The sequence below is a fragment of the Phoenix dactylifera genome, chromosome 13 (assembly GCF_051530095.1).
Source record: "Phoenix dactylifera cultivar Ajwa chromosome 13, Ajwa_hap1_PhDact_Kaust_v1.1, whole genome shotgun sequence".
NCBI lineage: Eukaryota > Viridiplantae > Streptophyta > Magnoliopsida > Arecales > Arecaceae > Phoenix > Phoenix dactylifera.
This window is the reverse complement of record NC_143202.1, coordinates 5,708,181-5,722,934: the sequence shown is the minus strand read 5'-3', so window position 1 is coordinate 5,722,934 and position 14,754 is coordinate 5,708,181. Positions and strand designations below refer to the sequence as shown.

General features: G+C 45.7%; 1 long non-coding RNA gene across 1 annotated transcript; it reads left to right on the top strand.

Annotated features, from left to right (window-relative positions):
* The first annotated feature begins 6,860 nt into the window (after positions 1-6,860).
* Positions 6,861-13,338, top strand: LOC148700199 (uncharacterized). Its single transcript, XR_015972671.2, has 2 exons — positions 6,861-7,468; positions 7,607-13,338. It is a non-coding gene; the product is annotated as an uncharacterized LOC148700199 (long non-coding RNA).
* The last annotated feature ends 1,416 nt before the right edge of the window (positions 13,339-14,754 follow it).

Below are 14,754 nucleotides of genomic sequence, written 5' to 3'. Positions count from 1 at the left end.
CAAGTTAGGCAGTAGAGAGTTGCTTCAATGTCCTACCTTTTGAAGTTCTATATAGTTCAAGTTCATCTGGTATTAGAAATGTTACGGGGGAACTTAGCCACCATGCCCCACGTGACCGGCACGCGCGCCCAGAAAGACTACGGCTGCTCCTTGATCCAGCAATCCGACCTCGGGTCGGATATCTTCGGCTCCGCAGCCCGACCCCGAGTCGGCTGCCCCTTGATCCAGCAATCCGACCTCGGGTCGGATATCTTCGGCTCCACAGCCCGACCCCGAGTCGGCTGCCCCTTGATCCAGCGATCCGACCCCGAGTCGGCAAACTCTTGACAACAACAGACTGTTCCCCTGAGGCACGCCGCGGCCCCCTGCTCCACTACTCCCTGCAACGGCCATATCCGGCGCTGCCCCACGATCCCCTGTAACAGCCGTACAAAGCGGAGCTCCACTACGCCCTGCCATGGCCGTACCCAGCGCTGCCCCACGACGCCCTATAACGACCATGTCAGTGGCAACCCCATCGTGCCACACGATGACCAATCCCCAGAAAAACCCCCCAGCCTGATATATATGCGGCTGGGGGGGAAGGGGAGGGTAAGCAAGATTTTCCAGAGTATTATCTTACCTGCTACCTCTCCTTCTCCTTCGATCTCCCCTAACTTGATCGTCGGAGGGCCCCCACTACCCCGGTGGTGGTGCGAGGCTTGCTTGCAGGTTTCCCGGCGGAAGGTGGAGCGCAACCGAAGTAATTCCAAGGGAACCCCGTTCACACCGCTGTGCCAATCGTTCACGGTTTGGACCCCCAGCAACAGTTGGCGCTAGAGGAAGGGCCCCGGATCTCAGAGCGATCGTAATGGCACGGCGAGGTGGTCGTGGAGCTTCCAATGCTTCCGGTCGCGGGGCCTCTCGCGCCTCTGGCCGGAGGGCCGCTGCATCTCCAACACACTCTCAGCAACACTCCACCTCCCCACCGCCCGTTCAGACGGTCGAAGCCGCCCGGTTCGACCAGCTAACCCAGCAGGTTCGCACCCTCGCGGAGGCGGTGCAGAATCTGCAGGGTGCGATGTCCCGGGCGCCGCAGCGGGCTCAGGAGCCGCCGCTGCCTGAGCGTTCGCCTGTCCTCCTCAACCCGCGCTCCTTCCTCTCCCATGGGGAGGAGCGCCGGCGCGAGGAGGATTCTCGAGCACGCTCCATTCTGCCGGGACCTTCCCGCCGGAGCTGCGCGGGGTCCGAGAGACGGGCCCGGGCGCGTTCCCAGACCCCCCAGTCCTCGAGGAACCCGCGCTCCAGTCGGTCCCCCTCTCGCCGCCCCTTGTCTCCCACCCACCGGTCGCGCTCCCTGGACCGGCGGGTGGACGATCTCCACCGACAACTCCAGGTCCTGAAGGGCCATTCCAAAGATCCCTTCGCCGACTTAGAGATCTCCTCCCAGCCGGCGCTTGCCTCGAGGATCCTGCGGACCCCGAATCCGCCGGGGTTCAAAATATTGGCGATCGAGCCCTATGACGGGGCGGCGGACCCGCGGGATCACGTCGAGAGTTTCAGGACCCTTATGCTCCTCCACGGAGCATCAGATCCCCTTCTCTGCAAGGCTTTCCCGGCAACCCTCCGTGGCCCGGCGAGGGCGTGGTTCGCCGGGCTGGAGGCTGACTCAATCCGGTCCTTCGACCAGTTCACTCGCCTCTTCGTCACTCATTTCGCCGTCAGTAGCCGGCGGCGACTGGTCTCCGACTCCCTCTTTGATGTCCGGCAAAACGAGGGAGAAAGCCTGCGGGATTATCTTACCCGATTCAACAGGGCTACGCTGGAGGTCCGGAACCTGAGTCAGGAGGTAGCTCTTTCAGCCCTGAAGCGTGGCTTCCGGAAGGGCAGACTCACCTTCTCCTTGGACAAATGCCTGCCGCGGAGCTTCCCAGAGCTATTGTCCCGGGCGAACCAGTATGCGGACGCCGAGGAGGCGGCCGCCCACCGGAGCAAGGAGGCCGCCGAGATCCCTCCAAAGCTTGGGAAGAAAAGGCGGAAAGAGGCACGCCAGAGGAGGAGCCCGACGCCCCAGCGTCGGCGCAGAAGCCCGTCGCCGGCGAAGAACCACGGCGCCCCACGCCCTCGTTCTCCGCCCCGACGTTTCAATCGGTACACCCCTCTCCTGACTCCCCGGGCCCAGATCCTTATGGAGATCAAGGGGCGGGAGGACCTCCATCCCGGGAGCAGACTAGCCTGAAGCCCCGACCGGTCGCCTCGGCTTGCGCCAGCCTTGGCCGACCAACGAGCGGAATTCCCCGAGGCTCGGCCCTCGGATGCCAGGCTAACCCGATGATCATCCCGGGAGCAGACTAGCCTGAAGCCCCGACCGGTCGCCTCGGCTTGCGCCAGCCTTGGCCGACCAGCGGAAGAATTTCCTGAGGCCTAACCCTCGGATGCCTGGCCTAGCGCCGGAAGAATTTCCTGAGGCCTAACCCTCGGATGCCTGGCCTAGCGCCGGAAGAATTTCCTGAGGCCTAACCCTCGGATGCCTTGCCAAGCGCCGGAAGAATTCCCTGAGGCCTAACCCTCGGATGCCTGGCCTAGCGCCGGAAGAATTTTCTGAGGCCTAACCCTCGGATGCCTGGCCTAGCGCCGGAAGAATTTCCTGAGGCCTAACCCTCGGATGCCTGGCCTAGCACCGGAAGAATTTCCTGAGGCCTAACCCTCGGATGCCTGGCCTAGCGCCGGAAGAATTTCCTGAGGCCTAACCCTCGGATGCCTGGCCTAGCGCCGGAAGAATTTCCTGAGGCCTAACCCTCGGATGCCTGGCCTAGCGCCGGAAGAATTCCCTGAGGCCTAACCCTCGGATGCCTGGCCTAGCGCCGGAAGAATTTCTTGAGGCCTAACCCTCGGATGCCTGGCCTAGCGCCGGAGGAACTTCAAGAGTCCGGAGTCGGCGAGACGCTACCAGGAGTTAAAAAGAGGAAGGACGAAAGTGAAATGAGGAAACACTTTGTTTGCATTAACTTTCGTTGCATCAGGGCCGAGACCCATACAACATGGCAAAACACCAACATACAAAGAAAAGAACAAAGAAAAGTACAGAGAGTCAGCTTGGAGGAACCCCTGGGTCTGGAACGGCGAGCACGTCCGCGAAGGGAAGGGAGAACGGCTCCGAGAGCGTCAAAGGAGGAGCGAACGAACAGTCCGACGGCAACGGCAGTAGCACAAGGGAGAAACTCGAGGATGCCTGTGAAAAGAAAGGCGGACGGGGGAGGGCCCCCGGTTAAATAGGCGGAAAGGCGGGTGACGCCTCGGTGATGCCAGAGGACGCCTGGCTGCCGAAGGATCGTTCGCGCCCCAAAGGCGAATCGACGCCATTAAGGAAGGATGTCCGCCGAAATCCGCAGACCGCCAGATCAGCGACAACCGCCATACGCCATAAAGAAGGTGGGGAGCTCGGAGCGCGCGCGCCTTTCCGAGGGATGGCGGCAATCTCGAAGCGTCACTCCCTTCACCCGTTCCCCTCCTGGTTCCAGGCTCGGAAGTGGGGGGCTACTGTTACGGGGGAACTTAGCCACCATGCCCCACGTGACCGGCACGCGCGCCCAGGAAGACTACGGCTGCCCCTTGATCCAGCAATCCGACCTCGGGTCGGATATCTTCGGCTCCGCAGTCCGACCCCGAGTCGGCTGCCCCTTAATCCAGCAATCCGACCTCGGGTCGGATATCTTCGGCTCCGCAGCCCGACCCCGAGTCGGCTGCCCCTTGATCCAGCGATCCGACCTCGGGTCGGATATCTTCGGCTCCGCAGCCCGACCCCCTGAGGCACGCCGCGGCCCCCTGCTCCACTACTCCCTGCAACAACAGACTGTTCCCCTGAGGCACGCCGCGGCCCCCTGCTCCACTACTCTCTGCAACGGCCGTATCCGGCGCTGCCCCACGATCCCCTGTAACAGCCGTACAAAGCGGAGCTCCACTACGCCCTGCCATGGCCGTACCCAGCGCTGCCCCACGACGCCCTGTAACGACCATGTCAGTGGCAACCCCATCGTGCCACACGATGACCAATCCCCAGAAAAACCCCCCAGCCTGATATATATGCGGCTGGGGGGGAAGGGGAGGGTAAGCAAGATTTTTCAGAGTATTATCTTACCTGCTATCTCTCCTTCTCCTTCGATCTCCCCTAACTTGATCGTCGGAGGGCCCCCACTACCCCGGTGGTGGTGCGAGGCTTGCTTGCAGGTTTTCCGGCGGAAGGTGGAGCGCAACCGAAGTAATTCCAAGGGAACCCCGTTCACACCGCTGTGCCAATCGTTCTCGGTTTGGACCCCCAGCAACAAGAAATATACTAACTGTTGATGATTATCTACAAACTATTCCTTACCAAGTGTGTTGTGACTCTGTAAAGAAAAGTAACATGATAATATAAAGTAACAACTCAGTAAGAATCCTCACACGCCCACAACAACATAAATAATATAAAACTAGAAAATAATAAATAATCAATAATGATATACATTTAATCCACAAAATTTGAACCAACTATTCAACATAATAATATAATTTCATCCATCGTAATACATCATCACATAGCATCAAAATATCTCTCTCTCCCATGTTGCCACCTTCTGTACCCCGGCTGCTTTGCCGAGGACATCACTGATTGCAACCACTCCCTCGCCCTCGACTCGCCATCCATCGTAGCCCTCCACTCTCATTTTAACCTCCTCAAGACCATGTGGGCTCTCCTAGATTGCCTTTGGGACCTCGACAAGCTCCCATATCACTCCATTCTTCTCTAAGCCATGACGGAGAGGTCTTATAATGATGTCCACTACTGCAACATCTTTGCCAGCCATCAGGCATTTACCACTCGAAAGAAGCCATGGGCGAAAAAGATGCCATCCATTCAAGACTCTTTGAGAACTCTAGCTAATTTGATTAGTTATCGGCCGATCCAGATACTTCAAGAGTAATAGAGCCCAAGAAAACCGGCAGCCACGATCTTGATCGAACCATAGCTCATTTATACCAATCCCAACGAACCAAATTGAGAAATTGATCTAGGACTAGATGCTTGGCTAAATCCAAGCCAGACATTGGCTTGGAATTTGGGACTATTTTAAGCTAGGGCTCTAGCCGAATCTAGGCCGACCCAAATATCTACTCAAGCTCGATCCAAGATATCTTCAGGCCTAGCCCATAGCCTGACCAGATGAGCGTCAGGCTAGCCTTAGCTCACTTCCATCCCAAATAGTCCCTATGCAATTAGTAATTGGTCTCTTTTAAAAAAAAATCTGGACATTTGAAAAGCAATTGATTTGTTTAGATCCTAGTAATCCCCCCAAATTCTTTTGCTAATTTATTTTTAAAAGCACCATTTAGCATATTATGTGTTACTCCCACATTATTATACTTATCTTCATGTATATTAAACATTTTTTTATTATCATTATCTAGTATATAATGAAAAACTTTTAGAGTTGGACCTAGATAACAATCAAAGAGGCAAGAAGAAAAGCAATTTTTTTCCCTTCTCTTTTTGTGTAGCCAAATATACCCTCATAGCGCTCTTTTTTTACCTTTAATAGTCCATGTACAAAAATCTAATTTTCATTCAATAAAATTCAGACTTCTGCAAGAAGTTGTAGTCATGTATATGCATTACAATTCACATATCTAAATACTTGTACTCTAGTGCTCGTCAAGTATGACCGATGATGCCAGGTGCTGGTCATCTCCATGTGCAAAAGCCATTGTAAGGATAACCCCTTGTCTAGATAATACATTTCCTTGATCAGCTTGGGAAATTTGGGTGCTTCTGTCCTTTCAGCTAGACCTTAGCCAATTAAGCACATCATTGACTTGAAAACAAGGCACATACGAAGTACTTCATGAAAGGACCCTTGTTGGTACTGTGTCCACGATAGCAAAGACAAGAGACCAAGATCTCCAAAATTTAAGGCTTAACAAATCTGCATTATAGTAGAACAAATATTATACAGTAACCAGAAAAACTAAAATGAGAGCTTATTATTACACGTCTGATGCTCAAGTTGGTTAGAGATCCAGAGTGAGCTTACATGAGATTTGCAAGGCTAGGAGTATCTACAGGACACTATTTTTGGGACAACCATGAACACTGACCCCGAAATCCAAACAAATCTATTCATAGCCCATAATAGCTAGTTGGGCACTCTCTTTTCTGTCCCGAGATTCGTTTGCAGATGTACTATGGCTATAATAGTATAATCTCCACCAATTCCCAATATTGCCCTTGTTATTAATTTCTAACTCTAGCACCTATATAGAAGCATCGAGTGAATCAGGGCCTTTTGATTCGATATACCCACCTACTCAAAATAACCATATTTTTTATTAATGAACTAGTCAAAATTAAATTTTGATTACTATGAAATCTTAAGTAAAATGAACCCAATTGGCTAACTATAATGCTTAGGGTCTCCAACATCAATTACCAAAAAAAATCACGATGCCATGTGGCATGAGCTTATTAGAGAAATGAAAAAGATTGTTGCCTGCACACCAATCTTCACATAAAACAGGCTAGTGGAGTTTTTGAAACTTTATATGAAATGATCCCAAAGTATTTTTCTCATTACAGAATTTTTATCACATATTTTGCATCTCAACTATATACGTAAGATTATCAGATCGGAGATTAATGTCAAATGAATCACCAACGAGGTAATTACACTTCCCATTATTAATTAAGCACCAAAGGCATTTGCCTTCAAATTTACTTCTTCTCAAATCTCAATCCCGCCTTTTCCCTTCCGTACCCCCGCTCATGCATCGGATCCCATTCATCCTGCCCACTGCTAAAGTGCGCCAGACGTGGATCGTTTATAACACCGCATAGCCATTTCTTTCCCGGCTCATCTTCTCCTACCTCGAAGAAGCCAAGAAAAGACAGAGGAAGGGCCATGGGTCGCGAGCTCTTCTCTCCGCCGGGGCTGCAACAGGCTGACCGCCGGCTCCCCTCCGATGTACGCCCCGGCCGCCGACAGATTGCCACCACGGGGTCCATGCAGCGGCGCAGAAGGGCTCGATGTGCCAGCCATCACCCGTCGTTCTCGGCGGCTTCGGCCTCACCGTCATCGTCGTCTTCGCCCTGGCGTCTTCGCAACATAGCTCCTGCCGTCGTTCCGATCTCAGGGACGGCGTCACCTGCCGCCGCGGTCGCGGCGGGGGCCGCCTGCTTGGGAGATGCTCTGATTCTTCCCGGTAGATCTGCAGCGGTGGTTCCAGAAGCAAGGCGAGCTCGATCGGCTGAGATCTGAAGAAACCCGGCAACCGGCCGCCTAGAGCGGCGCTGGAGAATGATTCTTGATCTGCCGAGAGGGCTTCTTGATCTTTTGGGTTCAAGATTTTGAACCTTGCGGAGGCCGTGGGGGCGGGCGGCTCGGGAGCGTGCTGCGATTCATTCCAGCGAATCCGCAGCAGTGGTTCGAGGAGGAGGGTTGGCTCGATTGGGACGCTGGTGAGTGATTGTTCCTTCTTCATCTCTTTATTTTAGGTTCCTCTTTTCCTTGCTGTTGGATTTGATTAGAAGGAATTGGCATCAAGAATTTTGCATCTTAGTTCCACGTTCTTTCATTCTTGATTTCTTTTTCTCTAGAGCGGGCAATTTCTTGGAGATTTCGATATGGTGCACCAGCTGGACGGAAATCAGGGGACATGTTCTGCACGAGGTCCACTCCTTCCCCATATCCTCATTGTTCTTCACTTCTTGTTTTCCAGCTTAAACTGCAGTCACTAGATCGCTGCGTCTAGTCTTCTTTGCTTTACCGCCACACCTGTCATCTCTTTGCACTGGATGCCAGCGCCAACCTTCTCCCAAGTATATGGGAGCAGGTTTTGAATCCAAATGTGAATCATCGAAGGTTGAAGGATGTTAGAATTTCCTAAAACCCTTCTTCTTCCGGCATGGACTTTCGGGGCTCCTCGAAGGCTCCTTCTATGTAAAATCGTTCAATCGTCGATTGATGGAGGAGAACGGGAGTGTGCGTAAATAGAGAGCAAACGTGCCGCCTCAGGAACAGCAGCATTATTCGCTATGTTCTGATAGTTTTATGGGCTCTCTATTTTTAATTATTAATTGACATAATAATTATAAGGTGGTTGTAAATGAGAACTTCTTTTCTTTAAAAAATGTGGTGCTGATTGAGAGAATTGGGTTCACACGCATGACATAGAGTTTCGCCACCAAAGGTTTGGCTACCAGACCACGGGGGAGCTAGTGGGTGCACGTTTGGGTGTGGAAGGGACGGTATGAGTTAAGTAGGATTCCACAATATCGGTGATGTACCGAGATAAGGAAGAGTTGGGGAAAGGAGGATTTATGGGTTGGACATAAGCTCCTTATGTTTTCCTACTTTGGGTGCCAACATAAAATCCACAAGGTCGTCCAACACCGATGATCAATGGACCGGATCTTGGATCAATTTGGATCAAACCCGGAAGAGTTGGGTGGTTGGAATTGAACTTGACCGTGAATTCTATTGATATCATCTAAAATAGGCTTTTCAGTGGATCAGATTCCTGCCTGTAGTGTTTTTGGTCCATTGATCATTCTTCAAGCTTCAAAGTTTTATTAGAATTGTCAATAGGTTGGGTTTGGTTCGGTAAGTATTTTTGGTCTAATTATGTATATATGGTCTTTCAAAATCTAAAATTCCATTTGGACCGCATCAAGTAGTTGATTCTCACTATAATACTCTAATAGTGACTTGCATTTTGATTTGAGCGTGGTACTAATCAACAAACCAACAATAAACATTGAATTGAAGTTGCATCTCATAGTGGTATTTAACTACTAGAAAGATAGTGGTAATTAAATATACTATATATGTAGAATTAAGCTATCGCTTCATGAGGATTGAGAAAATTTAGGGGTACAGGAAGGCTACGTCCTACTTGGTTACCCACTAATCAAATGAGAATATACACAATATACAACACATACATATGTGCATAAATAAGTACATACACTATTTGGAGTAGGATATAGTGCATGAGCAACAGAACACATAATGCGATTATAGGTACTTGAATGATATCAATATCGATATTGTTGCAATGCTCCTTCTACGTAAAATCATTCAATTGATGGAGGAGAATGGGAGTGTGCATAACTAAAGAGCAAACATGCCGCCTTGGGAACAGCAGCATTATTCGCTATGTTCTAGGATAGTTTTATGAGCTCTCTATTTTTAATTATTAATTGACATAATAATTATAAGTTTTTTTGGAGGTTGTAAACGAGAACTTCTTTTCTTTAAAAAATATGGTGCTGATCGAGAGAATTGGGTTCAAATGCATGATATAGAGTTTGACCACCAAAAGTTTGGCTACCAGAGCATGGTAGAGCCGGTGGGTGTGGAAGGGGACGGTACGAGCTAAGTAGGATTCCACAATATCGGTGATGTACTGAGATAAGGAAGAGTTGGGGAACGGAGGATTTATGGTTGGACTGGGGCTCCTTATATTTTCTTACTAGTGCCAACAAACCCATTGGGTCGTCCAACACCGACGATCAATGGACCGGATCTTGGATCAATTTGGATAGAGCCCGAAAGAGTTGGGTGGTTGGAATTGAACTTGACCATAAATTCTATTGATATCATCTAAAATAGGCTTATCAGTGGACCGGATTCCTTCCTGTAGTGTTTTTGGTCCATTTATCAATGTACACTTTTGCTTGATCATTCTTCAAGCTTCAAAGTATTATTAGGATTGTCAATAGGTTGGGTTTGGTTCGGCAAGTATTTTTGGTCCAATTATGCATATATGGTCTTTCAAAATCTAAAAGTCCATTAGGACAGCATCAAGTAGTTGATTCCCACTATATGGCAGCGACATGCATTTTGATTTGAGCGTGGTACTAATCAACAAACCAACAATAAGCATTGAATTGATGTTACCTCTCATAGTAGCATTTAAATACTAGAAAGATAATGGTAATTAAATATACTACATATGTAGAATTAAGCTATCGCTTCATCAAGATTGGAGAAATTTAGGGGCATAAGAAGGCTACGTCCTGCTTGATGACCCACTAATCAAATGAGAATATATACAATATACAACACATGTATATGTGCATAAATATGTACATACACTACTTGGAGCAGGATATAGTGCATGAGTAACAAAACACATAATGTGATTATAGGTGCTTGAATGATATTAACATCAATAGTGATTCATATTTGTGTATCAATAGATCATGGTGCAACAAGCACAACTATGCAAGCAGAATGGAATGCTATTGTTGCAATGCACCAAGGGACCATAGTAACTAATTACTTCAATAAATTAACAATCTCCTATTCATGATTATGCTTCTGCATTTGTTGACAATATTAATTTTGTTTTAACCAAGATAGTAATTTTGTTTTAACAGTCACCATAAACTGTTTTTGACTTAATATCACTTGTATTACGTTTTGCTTTATGCTTTGATTGCAGTTGAATCTAATTGGATTTTGTTGTCTTATAATCCTAGCAAAATAGTGTTGTTAGTTTCAATTGAAATCTTTTGGACTTATCATCGAGCATACTTATTACATTACTCTTTTTCCATCAAGTCTTTTATGTTAATGATTTTAGAGTAGTGGTAGAAATGTATTATGCTGTGTAGATTACAAGTCAACTAAGTGCACAAACTCCAAGCTAATACTAATCTATCTTGGAAATAGCTGATCTACAATTAATATCCTTTATCTCACACCAAATTTGTCACCCCATCAAATCTATATTGGAATGCTTTCAACAACTCACCTGCCCACCAGATGAGATCAACAATAATTGAACCAAGCAAAATCGTAAAGAAAGTAGGAGGGATCAAAGCCAACTTCCAGTAGTTAAAGTAGCTAAAAAAATGAACTAGAAATGAAATTTAGAATCATCAAAGAGAACTGATTTATAATATCTGAAATTCACTTCTTCACCTGACCTAACTTTTTGGCAATTTGATGCCAAAACTAAATGCTGATTAAGGTTTACACTCCTTGAAGGGAAATATCATGTCATAAGGGCGCAACAGAAGCTAGGGATTTCAAAATTTCGTATTGGAATCTCATAACATGAAACCCTTATAAGCTAAGATCACCTTAATAGTAACAATCAAATAATATAATATTAAATACAGAAATAGAAGAATACCTGTAATGCTAACTCCAAGTTTGGAGAATCTCCACGAGATATCCAAGTGTTTGCCCTCCAACGGTGATCCACACAGGAACGAAGATCAAGACTCTAACTCCAAGTTTTTTTTTTTACTCTTGATGGCTGAATCCTTCCTAAGGATTTAATTGGCTTGTATACCTTCCTTTCTATTTTTCTTCCACATTCTAAAATCACTTCTAATCCTTTTGTGTTAAAGAAAACCACCTTGTCTTGGCTTAGGACACACTAGAAGTAATGCTAAAAAGAAGAAAACTAATGTAAGAAAGAAGGGATGAGAGGATACAGTGAATTGGGATGGAGAAACCCGTATAGCGCTAGCCTATTTATAATAGGCGTGGGGATGCATCTCCAAGAGATGCATCCCATCCACACATCCCTACATGAAAGGCCATGATCTAAAGGGTCTTATCAGATAGGGAGAGGCGTTGATCAAGTCAAGAGGCGTATCCAAGAGGGGTCCCTCCATGTGGCGCCAAATTATTGAAGGAGAGAGGAGATGATTCGGTGGAGAGGAAGTTAGGATAGGATGAAACACTGATCAATATGGCGTTTCATCCTTATCCACTCCTAGGGGCGCCTCTTCATGAGGCGCCATTCCATTTATACGGTAACTCCTTCTCACGCCATCTCACTTTGACCAAGTCAATGCCATGTCATCATCATCCATCACGCCTCCCTCCTTATCCCTTCATCATCTCATGATGAAGATCCAAGGGCTCCAATGCAAGGCGCCATTCACTTGACCCATTATGTCTTCATCCAACGGTAGGACGAAGATCCAATGGTCAAAAGTGATAATCTTTGTCTAACCCAATCTAATTGGGTTTGAATCAACTTATCATTATGTCTTCATCCAACGGTTGATGAAGATCTAATGGCTAGGAGTTGAAGGGGTCTCTTAACTTAACCCAATTAAGTTCAAATCAAGCCAATTGGGTGCCAACTCTTGGCTAACCCATATTAGGACATAATCTAATCAAATTAGATCAATCAAGAATCAGATTCGAACCCAATTCGAATCAGGAGCTAAAATTTGCAACATATGCTAGCATGTTCATCTTGCAAACATGATCTAATCTAGTTAGACCCTTGATCAGTTTCTTTGCGTGTGACCCATTGGGTTCCATACTTAGCCAGCAGTAGGTGTGGGTGCGAGTTGTCCTAACCTGATTAGAACTCTTTTAATCGATTTAGGTCCAAACTACGCGAACCTGATCTTAATAATTAGAACTCTTTTTAATTGGTGATCGAATTAAACTCTTTAATTCGATCAAACCTACAAGACAAGATTGACATCTAGCAACATATCATGTCTACCCAGAAAATATGAAATTTGGTGGAAATACCAAAAATACCCTTCAGTGGCAAGTCACCGCGTAATTCAATCCTTCAATCAAACGGCATCCCGAATATGTATATGAGTATAGATCTATGTCAAACTCAATTACATATTCATGTTTCTCTCAATCTTTTAATGATAATTCGAATAATGAAACATTAGAAACTCTTTCTAATTTTCATTCTACTTTGATCAAATATTTTCTGAATTATCATATGATTAGAATAAATAAGATGTTGTCTTCTCTTACTAGAAGTGATTGATTCCTTGTTGACCTACTCATAACCTTCGTACACAATTCACCATATCCGAAAGATCCCATGCACAACATATTGTCATGAATAAGAGTAAACCAAAACATGGATTCATGTGCACAAGATACCATGGTGATCTCAGGTCAAAGAATTAGTTGCACAACTTCCACTAAGAGAATCATCTTTAGACATGTAAGAAGATTCCATAAGATATTCTCTTGATAGGTCAATTTAGTGAACTCATTCCTCTAATGAGCACCCACATCTTTGTATTAGTGTCTCCACATAAGTGATTGTGAGATCAATCACCCTCTGCATCGAGTATACATAAGATGTGCCAGTCTTGCCAGTGGTATTGATTTCCGACTCAATGTACCAATGACTGAGAATACTTAAGATTAGGATTTTAGGATTTTAGGTCTCACTATTATGATCTCATCATAGCCCTAAAACCATTATCCTAATCTAAGGGGTTCATCACAAATATAAGAAATAGCATATGATGAAACACAATGCCTTTATTTATAATTAAATGTCACATACATGATTTGAAAAATTAAAGAAAAATTCTTCGCAATATAATTTGCAATTGGCTTGTAGGGCATCTATTCTTTCAATCTCCCACTTGCACTAAAGCCAATCGCCCTTAAATTTTAATCCCATACAATCGAGGTGGCGATCAAACTGCTATTATGGTAGAGCTTTAGTGAATGAGTCTGCTAGGTTGTTTTTTGTATCTACTCGTTTAATGACTATGTCTTATCTCTCGACAATCTCTCGAACGAGGTGGAAGCGTTTTAGAATGTGCTTGGACCTTGATTCCTTCGCTTGAGCAACAGTTTTGGTTTTATCATAATAAACTGGAACTGGTTCAGCAATCTCAAGAACTACTTCCAACTCAGAGAGGAACTTCTTCATCCAGATAGCTTCCTTAGCGGCTTCACTCACAGCAATGTATTTTGTCCGGTAGTTGAGTCAGCTACAATTTGCTACTTGGAACTCTTCCAGCTCACTGCACTACCATTTAGGGTAAAGACATATCCTGAAGTAGACTTGCTATCATGTGGATCTGATTGAAAATTAGAATCAGAATATCTTTCTAGTTTCAACTTAGATCCACTATATACTAGAAAAATATCTTTAGTCCTTCTTAAGTACTTAAAAATATTTTTCACAGCTTTCCAATGATCCTCGTCTGGATCAGCCTGAAATCTGCTTGTTGTGCCTAAGGCATAAGCAACATCAGGTCTGGTACATAGCATAGCATACATAATTGATCCTACTGCCAAAGCATAGGGAATATAATTCATTCTATTCCTCTCTTCAGATGTCTTAGGAGACATCTTCTTAGAGAGACGTATGCCATGACTCATAGGCAAGTAACCTCTTTTACTTTCTTCCATACTGAATCTTTTCAGCACATGATCTATGTACCTAGATTGGGACAAGCCTAGCATCCTTTTAGATCCATCTCTATAGATGTTTATACGAAATACATAGGATGCTTCTTCCAAATCTTTTATGGAAAAGCTTTTTGATAGCCAAGTCTTGACCGATTGTAATATTGGAATATCATTGCCAATGATTAGTATGTCATCTACATTAATATTAAGAAGACAGTGGCACTCCCACTAGTCTTCTTACACATACATGGTTCATCCATATTTTTGATAAAACCAAACTCTTTGACTGTTGTATCAAAATGGATGTTTCAACTTCTCGACGCTTGCTTTAATCTATAGATGGATCTCTTAAGCTTGCATACTTGATTTGCTCTCTTACTTGAGACAAATCCTTCTGGCTGTGTCATGTAAACCTCTTCCTCAAGATAACCATTAAGAAAAGTGGTTTTGACATCAATCTGTCATATTTCATAATCATAATATGCAGCTATTGCAAGCAAAATCTGAATGGATTTAAGCATGGTAATTGGTAAAAAATTTTTGTCATAGTCAATTTCTTGCTTTTGCCTAAAATCTTTTG